Source organism: Lathyrus oleraceus, chromosome 1, assembly GCF_024323335.1.
Source record: "Lathyrus oleraceus cultivar Zhongwan6 chromosome 1, CAAS_Psat_ZW6_1.0, whole genome shotgun sequence".
NCBI classification, from domain to species: Eukaryota; Viridiplantae; Streptophyta; class Magnoliopsida; order Fabales; family Fabaceae; genus Lathyrus; species Lathyrus oleraceus.
This window is the reverse complement of record NC_066579.1, coordinates 213,568,496-213,590,035: the sequence shown is the minus strand read 5'-3', so window position 1 is coordinate 213,590,035 and position 21,540 is coordinate 213,568,496. Positions and strand designations below refer to the sequence as shown.

Here is a 21,540-nt window from a genome sequence, read left to right as displayed (position 1 = left end):
AATCACACCAAGCAGCGGATTATACAAGATAAATCAAAGGTCAACACTTGGTAAATATGATTCGAATTGTACGAAATGAGACTTAAGTAATAGGGAATGATGAGACGGAGTTTCTCCTATCCTTGTCTAGAGCGACTTTGCATATGGGGCGTAGGCCCCAAATATTCAAAGTGATCGCCCTTATTCATAAACTTTAGTATAATATGAATCAATTAAACTACCAAGTCTTCTTCATACAAGGCAAGACCAATACAAGGATCAACAATGAAGATTCTTCACCAACAACTTGTTAGTTAAGAGAAGTATCATACGCCATGAGCCTTAAGTAATAAGGAATGATGAGACGAAGTTTATCCTATCCTTGTCTAGAGTGACTTTGCGTATGGGGCGTAGGCTCCAAATATTCAAAGCATTCGCCCTTTCTCATAGACTTTAGTGTGATTCCTATCAATCGACTATCAAGTCTCTTATTATTCCATCATTCATTCTAATCATTTCAATTCAATAATTCAATCATTCTTTTTCCTCCTTAATCACCTTATTTTCAGCCCTAATAGGTTGAATTACAAAAACTCTGATTTCCTTATTGCACTATAAGGATACGTAGGCAGGAGAACCCGGTTTCTTTGCGAGCTACCCTATTTATTAATAAATCATTCTTCATTCATCAATCAATACCATCTTTTTGAGATCGAATATCACTTCTCTTTGGTTTCCATTTTCATCCTTTTAGGACGCCTAATGAATAGTCAGCCTTGTGAACCAATAGTTGTTTGGCTTGTACCCAACCATTTAATTCGCTTTGTTGTTGGTTATGACAGGAGTGGGTATGCCTAGTTTCCTCCACATCCTAGTCAATACCTCTTTCACTCTTCTGTTCAAAGTTTATTCCTTCATGGATCCCAGATGCTATTCTCCTTTGATCTCGAATTGTTTGTACCCCAGCAAGTGATGCATTCTTTCTTGCACCCAACAATATTTTCTTGTGGGTCTCATACTCATCCTTTTAGGACGCCTAATAAACAGTCCTCTTTGTGAACCAAGAGCTGTTTTTGCTATGCAATCAAACACTTAATTCAATCTTTTTTCCGGTAATTCCACCAGTGTTGTAGGCCCTCACTTGTTGGTTCATGCCAGTTTTGCTCTTGGGTTTGAAGCTAGTTATTTTGAGGTCCCTTGATACCATTATATTGGTGCGAGTTATACTTTTCATCACTGTATATCTCTCTATTTTCTCGTAGTTCCGAACTACGATTACTCTGATTTTCTCATTGCACAGTGAGAATATGTAGGCACGAGGATGCGAATCCTTGGCGAGCACACTTCTAATTATTCCTTCTTCAGCCCTACGGCACCACTCATATCTTTCATAATACAATATCTACCTTCGATCATAAATCATTCATCCAGTCACATACTATTTCTTTGAAATCAGATACACTTTCCTCGGATACCCATATACACCCTTTTAGGACGCCTAATGAATAGTCCGCATTTATACCTAGAGTTGTTTGGATTGTTCCTAGACATTTATATCCTTCGTTTTGGCCAAGATGCATGTTTCCCTCTATGGTACGAATCCCATTTCTCCTATGGATTCCAATAGACCTTGACTTTTGGTTTCAGGCTATACCTCTTCAGTCACTTGTCACCAAATACCCTATTTTGTGACTTCGGTCACTTCACTCCGTTCATCTCCATGATGCACTCATTATTCTACCTTCATTCACTTAATGTGATATACCCTTGTTTTGAGCCAAATATATTATACCTTTGTGCTCCATCTGGTACCTCTTTGTGAACCAAGAGTTGTTTGTACTATGTAACCAAACACTTAATTCAATCTTTTTTCGGTTGTTCCAATACAGTGTTGTAGGCCCTCACGTGTTAGTTCATACCTGTTTTACTCTTGGGTTCATGTTTTCACCCCTTGTTGGAGTTCAAACAACAATTCATCCTTTGGTTCATACCGTACTTTGATCACACTTATTTTCATCTCCTGCCATTAGTTCTCTGAACTACGGAGCTCTGAATTCCTCATTGCACTATGAGGATATGTAGGCATGATGGCCCCAATCCTCACCGAGCATTTTATCTATTTCTCTTCCTTTCCCATTCTTTTGCGAGTAATCTTTAGTTATAACACCTATTCGAGCGAGATCAATCAAAACGGTTCCCATGGAGTACCATGGATGTTTGGGGTGCTAATACCTCTCCCTTGCATAACCGACTTCCTTACCCAACATATCTCTTTCCCCCGGGTTTTATCGATGTTTTCCCTTTCCTTCGGGAATAAATAAAGTTCGATGGCGACTCTGTTGTATGTTCGAGCGTGCGATATGTTCGGGTATATTTTCACTAGCTTCAGGTGGCGACTCTGCTGGGGAAGTTTTGCTCCTTGGAGTACTTCCTAGTCGCTAAAAGGAGTCGAGCCTAGTTTAGGTTGTTTCCTCGCTAGTTTTTAGGTGTTTATCTTTGTGCCTTACTCGTTTTACATTATTCGCTATTTACTTTATTATTAAATTCTCGCACCTTGGATATTATCTTTTATACGCTTTGTTGGGTTGGGGCTATGATACATGAGAGAGAAGCTATATACCCGAGCTTGAGTACATATGCAGGGTAGTAACGTGACTAGAGTCGTGTTTGACTTCCATGGAGTTATTTTGTGATTATGGTCGACACGAGATGTCACACCTAGAGTAGATCCTTTTGGGAGCATCATTGTTCGATGAGTCATTCGTCTAAGGCAATAACATCTCGAAATGGGTCGTTGACTCTAGGAACCTTCTAGGTTGCCTTTGAAGACTAGAACTTACCTATGAAGGGGATATGGGATTTTTCTGTAGGAAACCATAAACCCTACATACCTTTGTTCTCGTTGACGTCGAACCTTTGATCCTGCATCAGGTGGTATACACATATTATCCAGATTTTTGGTGTTGTTAACCTATGGTATTGCATTGTTGTACATATGTGGGAGTTTGGAACTTGGGCTGCCATACCACTAAGGCTTTGAATCTATGGATGTTGCATAATTATTTTCATTTCATGCATGTTAACCAGAAAACTCACCTTATCCATTCCTCTGTCAGAAAGACAACGATTCGCCGACACCAATCATACAAGGATCACGGAAGAGACTAAGAGCATTGACAAAGCTGACATGGTTTTGGGGATATTCTTGGATAGCATGACGACAGGCATCCCAAATCAGGTTGTGATTGATGAACATATTGAAGACAGTCTGAAGAAACATAACAAACAGAAAGTGGCTGCAAGCGTCCTGCCACTTCTTCCTCAAGAGAAACATGTACTTCCATATCAGAGGTCTGCCCAAAACAACCAGAAATTGAAGCAGAAGCAAATCAGTCAGAAGAACAACGATCAAGAAGGGAGACGTCCTCACTATGATCCAATTCCTATGAGTTACGCACATCTGCTACCTATATTGGTTAATGTTGAGGCAATTGTTCCTAAACAAATCGAGCCTGCTAGATTTCCCTACGGTCTTAAGCATAACCCTCGTGTCGTATGTGGATATCATGCTGGATATGTGGGGCATTCAATAGAGAATTATTACCCTTTCAAGGCTAGAGTTCAAGAACTCATCAATCAGAAGTTGTTAAGCTTCACACATATGATTGCTGAAACACCTATTGAGAAGAGGTTTGAATACAAGGGTCCTCCAATTCATCTGAGATTTCATGCACCTGTGGTCCAACCTAATACGCAGTATCCAAATCAAGGATACCATCCTGAAATGTTGTTGGCCTATCCTGGGGAATCGTCTACGGTTGTTGCACCTCAGTATGCCTATGTTAGGGCATCCCATGTCCCATTTAGGGTTCGTCATGGTCAGACTTCTCATCAGACCGTCAATCCTGGCTTGGGGCACTCTGCTCAAATGTTCCAACAAGTGGTCATTCGTCAAATTCACTCTCAGTCTCAGATATCTTTGGTGCATATGTCATGCTACTCATTTCCACTTGGTGTTACGTCCCAGTATCAGTAGTCTCCTCAGGCTCAAATTCTGAAAACTCAACAAACTATGTCGCGTGACCATCAAAGGAAAAAGTAGACCAAACAGTTTGATAGAAAGCATCCTCAACGTGATCAGATCCCTATGACATATGCTCAACTGCTACCTTACCTTGTCCAACAAGGAAGGACTCATTGAGATAAAGGAAATCCCACCTGTTACTTTCCCATATCATGCAAAGCACAATCCCAATACCTCATGTGCTTATCATGCTGGGTATAAGGGGCATTCTATTGAGGAATGTTGGCCCCTCCAATCAAGAGTACATGAACTCATAGATCATAAGACTCTGACTTTCACCAAATAAGGGCCCAATGTCAAGTCCGAAAAGTGTGAGTGCAGTCAGTGATGAAAAATGATCAAGAGCTAAAGGATATATCTGTAGAAGAATAATGAGGTCATTTATGCCAGGGATCATGTTGTTTTTCAATGTTTTCATTTGTAATATGTTCTTGTATGACAATGTATTATTCAATTGTGAACTTGCTTGTTTTGAATAATGATCATAATGAAATAAACATGCATGTTTTGATTAAATCCATTCGTGTTTACTCATATTTTATTTATCAGTATCATACTATTGTTTGATAAAATAAAATCAAAAGAGAATGATGCAATTAAAAATACGCAAGATCGTTGCGTATATGCTTTTGAATAAGACTATGCTGATGATGTAAGGCATTGTTCAATCCCTAAACATCGGAGATATAAGGAAGTTAAACCCTATTCAACCCCTTTGGGCCTTGAAGTAGGATTTTCTTTGTTTAAAACATACAACCCTCATGTTTAACCAGGGGCATGGTAGTCTTCAGTTAGTTTAGATTTGCATTCAAATTTCAGAAAGAGAACATCTCATCAAGTGTTTAATCATACCATATCCCTCTCAAGAGGATGAAATCACCAATTCAAATGGTTATCCCTTACCAACAAAAGAAGTGAGATAGTCACAACCTGTGCAACAAATCGAGAAAATAGTGCCACGGGATTTGCTCAAGTACAAAAATAAAAGATGAAACAAAATGAAAAAAATCAAAAGCAAATGAAAAGCCCGCTAAGTCGGGAAATTGAAAACAAGATTGACTTAGGCAAAAATTAGGGCATCCCGGTGGGCGGCCGACCCAAAGGATAAACCCAGGCAAAAACAAGGGTAAATAAAGAAAAAGAACAAGAGGATCAATATCAAAATCCTCAGTAAGAGAAAATCCATGTGACTGCACACACAAAATAGGTGAGTGACTATCGCTCCAAACTCTCATGGGTTCCTTAACCATCATTGTTGATATTCAAAATCCTTTTTTGAGAGATGGATGCTTGTTGTAAGATAACTGAATGTAGGACTGGAGAACATCATGAAGAATAGGTTTTGAGCCTTCTATCCTTTCTTTCTGAAACCGTGAACCAGACCACGTTACAACCCTCAAAAGACCTAATTGAAGCATGGTTTATTTCAAAAGTATACTATGGTAAGATCGCGTTAAGCTGACTCCTAAAGATTTTCCTGTCATCTGCATTGATAGTGATATGACATTCTAAACAGTGATTCATTCACTAGATGTCATAATCTTAGTGAACACACTTGAGTTTTCAAAACTTGCATGAGCATAACATTATAATTATCATTTTCAAAATGAGCATGTTTACTTGCGGACAAGCATTTGACATCCAGGAAGATTACACATTGGGGAGGTTGATCAAATCCCTGATATCTCACGGCTCAGAACTCTTTAAGAGTCAGTCAATCTGGGGCAACCACGTCGAGATTCTACAAATCTCTCTTAATTAGCCAGATATGGGAAAAAGCTACTTCAAGGCTCATATTGGGACAAGCTACCCCAAGAGCACAAAAAGTCAATCACTCCCAAGATGGTCAATCAGGAGAATACAGTTTCGAGACGTTGGGGCAAGGCAATTTGAAATACTCAGACGATGAGACTGCCATAACTTGTAACTGGGGCAGTTGGTACAAATATCCGGTATATAAGGGCAAAGACAGGCTACACAGGTACAAGCTCTCTCCATATTTCATATCAAATTCATAGGTGCTACAACAGCTAGTGAGCTTGAAGTAGGTGTCAGAGAATCACGTCTAGATGATCCCATATCCTAGCCCAGAATCCCCATCTCCCTCTATGTGAGCATCTGGCGTAACCATTGCACAAATTATTATCATGCACGAATCACGTCATTTCACTCATGCATATCATTCATAAAGCATAACATAAAATCGTGCAAATAAGAAAATCCAAAAATCAGTTTTGTTGACTAAACCAAAGCCCAACCCTTGCATGGCAAACCATAAGACTCACATCACAGTACATCCACTCTTAACGGGCAAATTTTAGGATACGTTGGTATTTAATCCTTTTCTACCTTGAATAGCTGAAAAGCTTCCGCAATTCTTGTATTCAGGTTCAAGAAGATTAAATAGGGGCATCTGTTGTACCCCAAAATTTGCCCTCCTTTTTGCTTCTCACCTGACCTATAACCTGAGACTCACTCATGACTCATTCATGTGCATCATTCATGCATAATCAACACATGCTAATAAACATCATAAATTCAAGACCGTGGTTAACAAAAGTCATGGTTTTGGCCTGAAGATTGTGGTATTGTTGATCATGTGAAAAAAGCCTATTTACTCAATGCTTCGGGACCTCAACTCGTGAGACATACATTCATCTGTACCTCCAAACCATGACTTTTGACTTTACTCTTATCGGGGGGTTGTTTGCTTGGTCTCATGTGCATGGATTTGACCCATAAACCCCAATTGTGGTCCTTTGATTTGAGATGTTGCGTGTGGAACTCTATGCTTGGGGTGAAAACCTGTTGGTTGGCTTTTGGACGTGGGATTCATCGAAACTCTAGTTCTTAGAAAGGGGCTACTTGGCCATTATGGTTTGCCTCATACCATTCTTGATCATGGTTTTTTTTTGGTTTGATAATCCATTTGGCCCAGGGCCTTGTTAACTCATGTTTGTTTATGTTCTCATTCCTTTTTTTATGGCCCATCGATTCAACCCCATAAGTACATGCCAGGTCCACATGATTCATTTTAATTCAAATGTGAAATTTTTGGAGGAGGGGCTTGCTTATTTAGATTATGAGTATCATGTTGGATCCATACAGGTACATTCAAATAAGTATTCATTTGCATTCAATTCTACGATATTTCATTTCGAAATCCATATGACTAGATTCAAAACAAGGCAATTTGGAGTTTTGTGGAAAATCCCATTTGAAACAAAAGCTTCCTTTGCATTAAAATAAGAAGACTATTTGCATTCATGTCCATGCAAAACCATTCATTCATTCACAATCATTCACGATTCATCACAATGTCCATGCCATGAGAAAATAATAAAATTGAACTTTGACCGAATGTTGACTTGGGTTAACAGTTAACTTTTTGGTCAACTTTGACCAAAGTCAACCGGTTTTATCATGAAACATTAAAATCCCTTTTACAAGTCAATAGGCAATGCATCTACATCCAATTTTTTTAACATTCACTACATTAACAATCCAATGGTTTTCAATACAAGTTCTAAACAATAAACATTCAATTTCAAACCTAACATTAAAATTCCAAACGCCATTTCGCTTACACTTCTAAATTCTATTTCCATTCAATAAGTGCATCGTATTACAACTTTAATTCCATTATAATTCCAAATACATTTGCATTTGATAAATGTATTTGATTTTCGTAAACCACAAATTGCATTACAAGTTACAACACTTTATGCCAATACATAAACCATACATTCAAAATAATGCCAATCCAGCTCAAGAGTCACAAAATTAAACTAGGAATACTAAATTCAAGTAAGTCCTAAGATGCTAAAATAATTTCCAAGACATCCACCATCTTCATGCCATTGTCATTCAAAGACCAAGTTTTATTTCCCTTCCATAAAGCTACCTACAAAACCAAGAGGAACCATATTGTAAGAGCCATATTCATTCTAAATCATAGCATATATATCATTCATTTCAAACCTACATCAAACATGACCAAAACTCATGGCGCTCATGTCACGTTCATAGCTTATTTCACAGCGTTAGTCAATTAGCAGTTTGACGATGTAATAAATCATGGTTGGAGCAATCAAAATAGTTATCTTTCTGTTACAAACCCTACAAACTTGTGACATAATGAACCTTCAACCTATAAATTTTTATAACAGGGTAAAAAAACTTCTAACTTATACAAGTACCTTAACAGAAAACCAGTCTTAGTTTACATGCTAACTCCGCCATTATAACAACCAATGAGCATCACCTTTAACCAAACCACATTTAATCAATCAAATAACAGCAGTAGGTCGAGCCCCGGACCGTTTAGACAACAAATCTTGGCAATGCGTAAACCAACTCAATCAAACGCCGACACGAACAACAGGTAAATAGCAGCATTAAACGTCTTCAAGTATCATTACCCCTGCAGCAAATAACCATTTCAATAACATTAAGTTTTCACTTAAAATGGTTAACAAAAATATTGTGCTAGCAAAATAGAACCAAGCTAACTAATTGAACATATTACTTACTAATTTAAAACAATTAACTTTAGTTCACAATTTCCTAACAGTATAACATATTTACCAAATTAACTCACAACAGAATTATCCAAAAACTCTAACATAAATTGAGTCTAACCAATTCATAACATCCATAACATAATTCCACAACCAACTTAACTAACATTCCCTAACTCCTCTAACTGAAATCCAGAACAAAATGAGAAGGAAAAGAAGTTCAGAAATCTATAAAAGCATACCTTGCTCCATCATTTTCATTTTCAGTTCAGAATCATTCTTCTCCCATTCTTCACTTCACCATTCTTCAGTACTTCTTCTCTTCCCTCCAATCTTCTTTTCTCCAGTCTTCACTCTCCTCTTCATCACGCAACTACGATTTTCATTCTCCATTTTCACGCCACTCTCAACAACACTCTTCATTGACTCCTGAGTCAAAACAGAAGATGTAACAGAAGTTGAACCGAAAAAGAAAACCGAAAACCGAAAACCTTACTCATTCTTCTTTTCTGTTCACAAAACGTGCATCAGAGAGAAGAAACGCAACAATCATACGTTTCCATCTCCCTGCAAAAAGCTTGCTGGACACTTCATGTCAACGTCTCGAATGCCCTCACACTCTCCGATTTCATCTCCAGTACACAGGCAAGAACACAATAGCAAGGCATTAAAACGAAGAAAGGAAGATCAGAATGAACGATTCAAGGAAAATCAAGCAGAAACTAAACAGAAGTGCGGTACCTGGTGACTTTTTGATTCGATGTTCTTCATTTTCTTCTTCTGTTCGTGTGCGTAGAAGAGTGAACCGATTCGATAAATTTCTGAATCCGTGAATCGCGACGATGATGAATAAACATGGTGAATGACAAGCGAAGAGGGAAAACGCGATACTTCGTTATGAAGAACGTGGCGATTCCAAATCGGTGAGCTTAAGGTTGAACGTGAACGAGATACGGTGTCGATGTTGGATCGGAAGCGTTGCTCTAATGCCATAAAACGCAGTGAAGCGCCAAAAATGAGGAATGTGTGAGCATGTATGACGGATCCTGGATGTGAGTCACATGATGTTGATTGCGGTTCGAGCAAACTGGACTCTGCTATTGAGAGGCGGTGGCGCCATTATTTGAAGTCGAGCGTGATGGAGGATGTGGCGGAGTGTCGTCGGCGGCCAATGAGGGTCACTTTCTGTTTGCGATCGACCGTCCCTTTCTTTGCTTTTGATGTTTCAGCAGAAAGTCTTGGTCCCTTGAGTGAGTTTGGGTTTGGGCCTAAGGCCCTAACGGTGGATTCCAGGTACACATCCTCTCGGATTCTACACCCATCCGGTATTTTGTAGGGTTGTTGCTATTGGGCCTGAGGCCCATTCACTGATTGCAGTCCAGCTTCAGTTCCGCACCCCCCATATCTTTAGTTTACTTGCACACTAATCCCCTTTTAGAGTTAATTAAGATTATTTCCTTGTTAATATTTTTACTTAGGGAAATTAATTTTGTAAGTTTTAATTAGAATTTTGTTTTAATTAGAATATAGGTCAAATTATATTTTAATATAGATTTTTTAATTAGATTAAAATGAGGATTAGAATTTTAATCGATTATAGAATTTGGTTAATTTCTAAACATTAGGTTAAAACCAACTTTAAGACTTAATCAATTTTAGACTATAATTAGATTTTTATAAGAATTTAATTTGGGCTAATAATTGGATATCTTTGTAAATTGACCATTTTATCCCTTATGGGTCATCTTGTTATTTTCAGCATACATTGTATATTCCCTTCACACTTTTAACATAGAATTTTAATCAAAGAGTTTTGACTAACGATAACATGCTCCCCTAGGATTTTAACATATAATTTTTAATCAACTATGGCATGATCCCTTAGATTAGCTTGATTAATTCTAACCATTAGATTAGGTTATAACCTAGTTTCCTAAATCATTTCAAATCCTCCAATTTAAATTGATCAAAAGTAATTTCGATCAATTAAATCCTTTGAAATTGTATAATCCCACAGTCTAGTTTGAGTGACCAAAAGATCCTTGGTCACTTAATAAGACTTTTCTTCTAAGTTGTGGAGCTCGAAGCCTCAAGTCAAGATCTTCAATCAAGGCATCCTCAGTCACACCAAGCAGCGGATTATATAAGATAAATCAAAGGTCAACACTTGGCAAATACGATTCGAATTGTACGAAATAAGCCTTAAGTTATAGGGAATGATGAGACAGAGTTTCCCCTATCCTTATCTAGAGCGACTTTGCATATGGGGCGTAGGCCCCAAATTATCAAAGCGTTCGTCCTTATTCATAGACTTTAGTACAGTATGAATCAATTAAACTACCAAGTCTTCTTCATACAAGGCAACACCAATACAAGAATCAACAATGAAGATTCTTCACCAACAATCGCCATGAGCCTTAAGTAATAAGGAATTATGAGACAAAGTTTATCCTATCCTTGTCTAGAGCGACTTTGCGTATGGGGCGTAGGTCCTAAATATTCAAAGCGTTCACCCTTTCTCATAGATTTTAGTGTGATTACTATCAATCGATTGTCAAGTCTCTTATTAGTCCATCATCCATTCTAATCATTTCAATTCAATCATTCTTTTGCCTTCTTAATCACCTTGTTTTCAGCCCTAGCGGGCTGAACTACGAAAGCTCTGATTTCCTTATTGCACTATAAGGATACGTAGGCAAGAGAACCCAGTTTCTTCGCGAGCTACCCTATTTATTAATCAATCATTCTTCATTCATCAATCAATACCATCTTTTTGAGATCGAATATCACTTCTCTTTGGTTTCCATGTTCATCCTTTTAGGACGCCTAATGAATAGTCTGCCTTGTGAACCAAGAGCTGTTTGGCTTGTACCCAAATAGTTAATTCACTTTGTTGCTGGTTATGACAGGAGTGGGTATGCCTAGTTTCCTCCACATCCTAGTCAATACCTCTTTCTCTCTTCGGTTCAAAGTTTATTTCTTTATGGATCCCAAATACTATTCTTCTTTGATCTCGAATTATTTGTACCCCAGTAAGTGATACAATCTTCCTTGCATCCAACAATATTTTCTTGTGGGTCTCATACTCATCCTTTTAGGATGCCTAATAAACAGTCCGCCTTGTGAACCAAGAGTTGTTTGTGCTATGCAATCAAACACTTAAGTCAATATTTTTTTTCAATCGTTCCACCAGTGTTATAGGCTCTCACTTGTTGGTTCATACCAGTTTTGCTCTTGGATTCGAAGCTAGTTATTTTGAGGAGTTATACTTTTCATCACTGTATATCTCTCTATTTTATCGTAGTTCCGAACTACGATTGCTCTGATTTTCTCATTGCATAATGAGAATACGTAGGCTCGAGGATACGAATCATTGGCGAGCATACTTCTAATTATTCCTTCTTCAGCCCCAGGGCACCACTCATATCTTTCATAATCCAATATCTACCTTCGATCATAAATCGTTTATCTAGTGACATAATATTTCTTTGAAATCAGATAGACTTTCCTCAGATACCCATATACACCCTTTTAGGAAGCCTAATGAATAGTCTGCATTTGTATCTAGAGTTGTTTGGATTGTCCCCAGACATTTGATTCCTTCTTTTTGGGTAAGATGCTTGTTTCCCTCTATGGTACGAATCCCATTTCTCCTATAGATTCCAATATACCTTGACTTTTGGTTTCAAACAACACCTCTTCAGTCACTTATCACCAAATACCCTATTTTGTGACTTCGGTCACTTCACTCTGTTCACCTCCATGATTCGCTCATTATTCTACCTTCATTCACTTAATGTGATATACACTTGTTTTGAGCCAAATATATTATACCTTTGTGTTTCATCTGGTACCTCTTTGTGAACCAATAGTTGTTTGTACTATGTAACCAAACACTTATTCAATCTTTTTTGGGTTATTCCAATACAGTGTTGTAGACCCTCACGTGTTGGTTCATACCAGTTTTACTCTTGGGTTCATGTTTTCACCCCTTATTGGAGTTCAAACAACACTTTATCCTTTGGTTCAGACCATACTTTGATCACACTTCTTTTCATCACCCATCATTAGTTCTCTGAACTACGAAGCTCTGAATTCTTCATTGCACTATGAGGATACGAAGGCATGAAGGCCCCAATCCTCACCGAGCATTTTATCTATTTCTCTCCCTTTCCCATTCTTTTGTTTGTAATATTTAGTTATAACACCTATTCGAGCGAGAACAATCAAAATGGTTCCCATGGAGTACCATGGATGTTTGGGGTGTTAATACCTTCCCCTTGCATAACCGACTTCCTTACCTAGCATATTTTTTTCCCCGGGTTTTATCGATGTTTTCCCTTTCCTTCGGGAATAAATAAAGTTCGACGGCGACTTTGTTGTATGTTCGAGCGTGCGATACGTTCAGGTATATTTCCGCTAGCTTCAGTGGTCACGAAAGAGATGAAGTCTTGTGGAGAAACATTCTCTAAACAAGTAATCATTGAAAATGTACTAAGATCACTTAATCCTCGATTTGATTACATAGTTGTAGTCATAGAACGCTAGAAAGACAACAACACCATCAGAATTGAAGAGCTTCAGAGTAGTTTAGAGGCATAAGAATTGGGTCTGACTAAAAGAAGCTCTGGAAGGGAGACATAATAGGCTATGAAAGCTCAGACTCTAAAAACCTATTTTGTCAATAATAACCATAAACGAAAATGGATAGAGAATAAGAAAAAGTATGGTAGTTTTGTTGAAAATTCAGAACTCTCTAATTCTGATAAGAAACAACAGAATGTTCAGAATGGAAAGGAGAATTTTGACAAGAAAAAGGTTAAGTGCTACAGTTGCAACATGTTTGGCCATTTTGTTGTTGATTGCTGGTCAAACAAGGTTAGCAAGGGTGAAGAAGCTAACATAGCCATAAGAGATTCTAATGATGAACCTGTGTTATTAATGGCATCTGAAAATGTAGGTGGAGTAATGACCGACTAGTGGTATATGGACAAGGGCTGCTCAAATTACTTAACTTGAAATAAGCAACAGTTGGTTGATTTTGACTCTGGTAGAAAGACCAAGACCAAATATGTTGTCGATGAGTATCTGAATACTAAAGGAATGAGAAAGTTTAGACTGAAAATAAATAATGGCAAAACTGTACTGATTAAGGATGTATGGTATGTTCCTTGCATGAATAGAAATTTGATGAGTGTAGGTCAGCTGATTGAAAAAGGTTTTTTAGTAACCATGAAGAACAATCTCTTGAAGTTCTATGACTGTGATCAGAAGTTGATTATGCAGTTTGAATTGGGAAGAAACATGCCATTCATGGTGAATGTTGCAACAACAAACACTCAATGCCTTAATGCAAGAAATGTTGAAGGGGAAAGTGAGATGTGGCATAAGAGATTGGGGCATATGAACTACATAAGCTTAAGGCATCTGAGATCAAAGAATATGGTACATGGAATTCCAAAGATTTGCACCAGAGAAATCATGTGATATATGCATGACAGACAAGCAATCAAGATTGCCAATATCATCATAAATGACTCAAAGAGAAACTCATGCTTTAAGTGTGGTGTATTTTAATGTATATGGGCCATTTGAGGCACCTTCACTTGGAGGAAATAATTATTTTGTGTCATTTGTGGACAAGTTCACAAGAATGACATGGGTAGCACTCATAAAGTTCAAACATGAGATATTTATTGAGTTCAAGAAGTTCAAAGTGAAGGCTGAAAATGAAAATGGTCAAAGATTGAAGATCCTCATAACCAATGATGGAGGTGAGTTAAATTCAAGAGACTTCAAGAAGTTCTATAAGGAACATGGTATTTAACATGAGGTGACTACTCCATACACTCCACAACATAATGGTCTTGTCGAAAGGAGATATAGAACTCCGCTTGACATGACAAGAAGCATGTTAAATAAGAAGAATTTACCTCACACATTGTATGGTGAAGCAATTGCCATGTTAGCACATGTGCTCAACAAATGTCCAACAAAGAAGTTAAAGGAAGTAGTTCTTATTGAGATGTGGATTGGAAGGAAATTGGATGATATAAGTGGAGTCATGAAGCTTATAGGTTACCAGTGTATAGGTGCGTATAAGCTCTAATGCCCAGTCACCAACAAATTTGAACTCAGTAGAGATGTCATAGTGAAAAAATCAGGAACATGAGATTGACGCAAGTCTCAATCCAACTCTAGTGAAGTTTCAATACTAGTCTGATTCTGCCTTAGAATGTGATTCTGACTCCGAAGGCGGGTTTGGCTCTGAAGATGACTTTGACTCTAAAGGTGAGTCTAACTCTGAAGGTGAGTCTGACATTGAAGGTGAGTTTGACTTTGATGGTGCACCTGACACTGAAGGTGATCTAGCCTCAGAAGTTGATCATGCCTGTAAAGGTGGCCCTACCTTTTAAGGTGGAGCTTGTGAAGATGGTTCTGCTTCTGAAGGTGAACTTACACGGTTTTAGAGGCCACATAGAGTTAGACATATACCAAGGAGACTTGCAAACTTTGAGTTGTTGCATGATACTAAGTTTGACTCTGAAGGGGAACTCATACAAAGTGCTAGGATGGTGGACTCTAAACCTATCAGCATCAATAGACTCTCAAGAAGAAGGTGTGGGTGAACATTGTGAAGGAATAACTTGAGGCCGTTGAAAGAAACAAGACATGGGAATTGAATATTCTACCTCAGAACAAGAAAGTCCTCAGTTTGAGATGGGTTTTCAAGATAAAGCTAAAGCCAGATGGTTCAGTTACTAAGCATAAAGCAAGGTTAGTAGCTAGAGGATTCCTACAAAAGTATGGTTTATACTACTTTAAAGTGTTTGTACCAGTAGCTAGATATGAAACCACGATGTTGGTTATTGTTATAGCTCCAATAAGAATTGGCCTCCGATATATTTAGATGTAAAGTCAATTTTTCTGAATGGTTCATTGAAAGAATAAGTTTATGTGTTATAACCTCATGAATTTGTGAAAGATAATAAAGAAGGGATGGTGTACAAGCTGAATAAACCCTTGTACAAGATGAAACAAGCTCCAAGGGATTGAAATATGAAAAATTGATTCATTTTTCAAGCATCTGGAATTCAAAAAATGTGAAATGGAGAATGGTGTGTATCTGTAACATACCTCTTATCGCGCCGCGAAAAATACAGAGTCACCATCAAATTTTATTTATTCTGAAGGAAAGGGAAAATAACGATAAAACCCCAAAGAGAATGGTCTTCGTAACCAAGACCAGATTCAGAAGTCGGTTATACAAGGGGAAGGTATTAATACCCCTCACATCCATGGTACTTCATGGGAACCACTAGCTTGTATCAATGGATTTTGTTTATCTGAACGTTGCTTGCTGTTGGGAAATAAGATGAGAAAGAATAAGATGGGAAGTGAAAATAAGTTTAAAATTAGTGTGCTCCCCAAGGTTTCAGACCTTTGGGCCTATGTATCCCTATCCGTGCAATAAGGATGTTAGAGCTCCGTAGTTCCGCTCACAAATGGAATATTTGTTTGGTTGTTTTTATGAACAGTGTTGACATTCACGTTTTATTGTTCACTTGCTTGTACGATCGATGATGGGAGTGTTAAGTGTTTGTTTGTTTGCGATAGAATGCTTACGCTAGGATCGCACTCTAGCAGTTAAACATTACTTGCTCATGCATGGAGGCTTAAGCTTCATTCTCGGTAGAACGAAAGTAACACGCCTTTTCTGAAAAGGTTTGAAGGATGCCATAAGGCATAAAATTGATTTGATTTGATTGGTTAGGGTTGATTTTAGTACAGAGACAAGCATAAGAAAATTGGCTAGGTACTGTCAACAATCCGAGTACTTGGGAGTTGAGAGGACAATGGTATACTAACCACTATTTTTCATCCAAAAGAAGATTTTATTTGTGAAATTATTTGTCAAGTTTAATTGTGGGTACTTAGAGGGATATAAATATCTGACCCTTGAATAAGTATGGCCAACGGGCTGAATACTCGGGAGTTGAGAGGATAATGGCATCCTAATCACCGTTTTTCTCTCTTAAGAGAAACTTGATTGAACTTGTTTTATTGTTAGATGTTTTGAGGAGGAAGTCAAGCATCGGTCCCCCAAGCTAGGTACAACCGACAACCCAGGTACTTGAATGTTGTGTACAAGTACGTACACCTCATTTTTGCATTCTAGTTTATTGAGAAATTATTTTGAAAAAGGCACTTAAAGTTGGATCAAGTGTTTGACATTTATTATGAAAAAGTGTGTGTGAAGAATGATGGAGATAGAGAGATATAATGAGATAGATTGAGAAGTTGAGAAGAGAATGGATAAGAGAATGGTGTGGATAATGGATTGGAATGAAGATATTTGACGTTGGATCAAGTACTTACATTGCCTTTGTGAATTTTATTTGGAAAACACTTGACGTTGGATCAAGTGTGCTTTTTATCTTTTAAAAAGTTTTGTTTCTATCGTTTAGTTTTATCTTTGTAGTTAGAATGTATGATAATCTATGAAAGAAAGTAAACCTAAGCTATTACACTTGCATGGGATGGGGGGACATATGACCCACAATGGATGGATGAAACCACACAATACAAAGGGTAAGGAATGGATATTAACAAGTTACAAACCAAGCTCCATGCCTAAAACAATCAAGTGGCATGGTATCCTCAAACAATACAAGGCAAAATGAATTGATTAAAGGGATAGTATCTTGGATTCAAACTTGAAATCTCAAAGGTCATTTAAACACACAAGCAAATGGGGTTAGTATGAATTAAAACAAATGAATTAAATGGACATGTTAAATGACAATGCTAATTCAACTAAAAATGGATCATGAACCACTAAATGATGATTAAACACAAAATCATGGCAAATAATATGGACATACACGAGGCATATATCACAAAAATTGAAATGGCATTTTCAATTTATTCATGATAACCATAATCTAATAGGAAATTAAATGGATATTAACTACAAGGTTAATCAAAATTAACATCCTAATGACAATGAAATTTATCATGGTGAATTTAAATTGAAACCTAATCATAAATTTTAGGTTAATCTTACTTTCTTTTCAAGGTAATTTTTCAAGCAATTAAAAGATTCGATGTTATTAAAGAAAACAATTTAGAACCTAATAGTTCTAAACATGTCAATTTCTAGATGAAAATTAATCAACAATTTGAAGGAGAAGGTCGATCCAAAACGCAGCGGAATTAAAAATTTCTCCTTTCGTGATCCTTAAGAATGGTCATGATCAGTGATAGAATTGTTACCTCTTGTGGTGATTGTAACCTTTGATGCAGATCTACGGAGCGATCACGAACATTGAACGATGACAACGCCTCTACTCAGTCCACACGAACGGATTCCTTCAATCTCAGTGCTAGCTGCTACGAATGAAGGCTTTGAGTGAGAGAGAGAGAGAGAAACAAAATTGCAACTACACAAATGCTTCTACACAAGGGTTCTATTTATAGAACCACTTGTGTGAGCTGCAAGCTAAAAAACCTACTCAAGTGTATGTGGCCCATATCTTATAATATGCCAAAATCACTTAAGCGCGTGGTATCTTACCATATTTCGTATTCTACTTAAGTACACTGTACCTTACGATGTTCTACAATTCACTTAAGGGCACCGTACATTACAGTATTCCTTAGTTACTTTATCTCTCATCAATCCGTCCTTTTGTGTGTGACCCTGTAGGTTTTCGCGGGATTGGCAATTATATTAAATTACGTATTTAACATAATAAATAGTGAGCGGTATCTAGCAACACATCACTGCTACCTAAGACACGAAAATGTCATGTGATATGACAAATCCTTTTGTGATAATACTTATATGTACAATTACCCTTTTGCCCTTATGTCTATATTGAACACAAGGCATAGACTGTGTCATCCTTGTCCAGTTCAATATTGGGCCCATAGACATTTATCCTGTTACGCAGGATGGGCAAATTCCATCTAGGTCACTCATGTCCCTTAGCATGCTTCGTGGAGTACCCATCAACTGTCTTTATGGTCATCCAGTTACGGACAACGTTTGATCAGCAATAAGGCACTTGACTCTACATCTAGGGTCCATAGTGGTTTCAGGTCGAAGGGTATACACCATTATCACCATGAGAATAACTTATGACACTTTGCATAACATTCTATATAGTATTCTCGTGGTGGGTCAATCCAGTATAAATATTACTCTTAATATTCATACCTATGTTTAAGACTTGATAACTCCTTATACATGATCCATGAGATGTGATCATCAGTCTATATACATAATAGTCTTATTGCTTTAATGTTATCCCACTTCACAATAAAGCTCGACTACAGATACTTTAAGAATAGTGTCCTTATGTTTAATGTGATCTCATGATTAAGTCACACTTAATACATTAAACGGACTAGCTATTATAGGGACTTTATTATACAAACATAATAAAGAAAAAGCCTTTTATTATTAGTAAATAATTCGATACAAGTACCAAAAGTATTGGCCTCTAGGGCTTACACCAACACAATTAACATGCATTTTTATTTCTAATACCATGGTAAAAACAATTAAAATCAAAATGATAAAAAGAATTAAAAAAATCATGAACAAATATGAAGAAAATATAAAGAAACAAACATAAACAAGTGGAATGGGTTAGGGGGTGTGAAACTGGAATAGGGTGCATATGGTGACTCCAGCACATCGGCCATGTGAATGGGCTCATTCCTCCAGCCATTAAAATAGGGGAGGGTATGAGCAATTTAGGGTGATGGTCAATAAACTAATTGCTAGTCCCATTCCAGCTTAGGCCCAATACGCAATGAAGGGCAATGTGCAATCAAAAATGAAATTCAAATTCAAATGAATAAAAATACATAAAACACGTGCTGGAGGTTGCCTCTGGCAGTGGTGTAGCACCAACGCGAAAACCAAGACCACCAAAAGGACCGTGGCAACGAGCTGAGCTCGAATATGGTAACAATTTCACAAGACTCTGAACCTAAATGCTAAACAATGGAAGTATTTTCCAGAACCCAAATTATTCAACATAAAGTTAAATGGAAACCACGAGGAATTAAAGCCCAAAAGGCTGGGGATTTGATTCTTCCCATCTCCCTCTATATCTCGGTATCAAGAACTTGAAGAAAAACAAAAGTTTAGAATTTCACCTTACCGGAGAAGATGTTCTAAGCTAGGTCTCAGGTAAGTTCCCTGACTTGTTCCCCCTCCTTGATTTCTACGCCTTCTTCCTCTCTTCTTCTTTCTTCTTCTTCTCGAGAGATTGCGAGAGTGCCATGAATCCGCGAATGAGAGTGATGAACTCGTGGCTTTGAGGATTGAGGGAGGTTCAAAGCTTGATTTTAAGAGAAATAAAGCTTGAGTTGAGTGAGTCAGAATGAATTATCTTCTGAGTTTTTGGTAATGAATAATTGAGCTTGTGATGAAGGTTTAGAGGTTATGATGAATGCTTGAGCTTGTGATGATTTGTGATTTATGATCAATGAATTGATAGGTTTTTAGGTGGAGAGAATTTTGAGGATGCAATGATTGAGAGTGATTTTGAGGTAGTGAAGAAAACCCTCTGAATGATGAATGTCGAAGTGGTTATATAGGTTATTAGTTTGTTGTATTGGGATCAGTGAGTTCTATTATAGATTTAGTTTGGATTTTATGAATTCGAGGCAAATCAATTATTTTCAGTTGGCAGTTCTATTTTCTGTTATGGAGTGAAGTTAGGGCTGGATTCAGTTAGTAATTATGTTATGGAATTGGGAAGCTCGAGGAAATTAGATTGAGTTGGTTTGTAATGTTAGTTGGAATATGGTTAGTCATGAGTTGTTAATTGGTTGGGATTAAATTAGTGGTTGGTTAGTTTGCATTGGACTGTGATGGTTATTTGGTACTCCCTCTGTCCCATATTATAAGAAAATTTCACCTTTTTAGTTTCATGAAATAATTAATGTATTTGATCTATATATAGATTAGATACATTAATTGTTTAATGAATCTAGAAAGGTGAAATTTGCTTATAATATGGGACGGAGGGAGTATTTGGTCAGAGTGAAGTTTGCTTTATTATTTTGGCTTGACCTGCTTTTTCTGCTACATGATGTTTGGATTAATGTACATGCTAATGACTTGTTATGAACTAATTCCACATGCCTGGGATGATGTGTTGATGTTGCAGGCCTGTTATGCATATGCTTGGTGTCTGGCTTGCATTGCTTGTAACATGATTATCTACATTGATTGTTATCTGCATTGTATTGTTAACTGTTTTGATGTCATGATGCTTTATGATGAAATGTTGTGGAATTTTGGTATGCTAGAAGTCGTGTTTGTGAATGAATGAGTGCACTTTCTTCTAACTGAATGATTGTTAGATTTATTTGAATGGTTTGATGACAGGGTTGCAATATGCTTTGATTGTTGATTTAAACTATTGTTTGCTTATGAATACTGCTATGATGTGTTGTGTTGTTGCAGTTCAAATGGTTTGCAGGTAAGGCATGACTTTATATTGGTTCAATGTTTTTGTGTTGGACTGATGCAAGCTTTTGCATTATGAAGGCTTATCTATTTGGTGCATACTGCAGGTTTGGCACATGGTTTTGAACATGGTTGCTAACTTGGATTGCTTTGGCTTGGACAATTATGCAAGTTATTGATGTTAAACAAAGCCTCATCAAGATCATTGAGGTTATTGACATAGTCATGGCCCATGGAGGAATGGCTTGGCAAAAATGACTTTGGAAACAAAAGAATGATGAAAACAATTGGAATAGCATGGATTTTAATGGCTCACATGTAGATGGACCAAGCATTTAGTATTTAGGAATGGAAAAAATGTGAGTTGACTTTGGTCAACTGGTTGACCAAAAAGTCAACTTATGCCAAGATGTAATTTTTTGTGTATGTATGGACTTTCTTGTGATTTGTATAATGGAATTTGA

General features: G+C 37.3%; 1 long non-coding RNA gene across 1 annotated transcript; it reads right to left on the bottom strand.

Moving 5' to 3' along the window:
• Window positions 1–7,646: 7,646 nt before the first annotated feature.
• Window positions 7,647–9,792, bottom strand: LOC127128214 (uncharacterized). The gene is made up of 4 exons (XR_007805777.1): window positions 9,080–9,792; window positions 8,826–9,012; window positions 8,263–8,486; window positions 7,647–7,967 (listed from the first exon to the last, which is right to left on the bottom strand). It is a non-coding gene; the product is annotated as an uncharacterized LOC127128214 (long non-coding RNA).
• Between the last annotated feature and the right edge of the window lie 11,748 nt (window positions 9,793–21,540).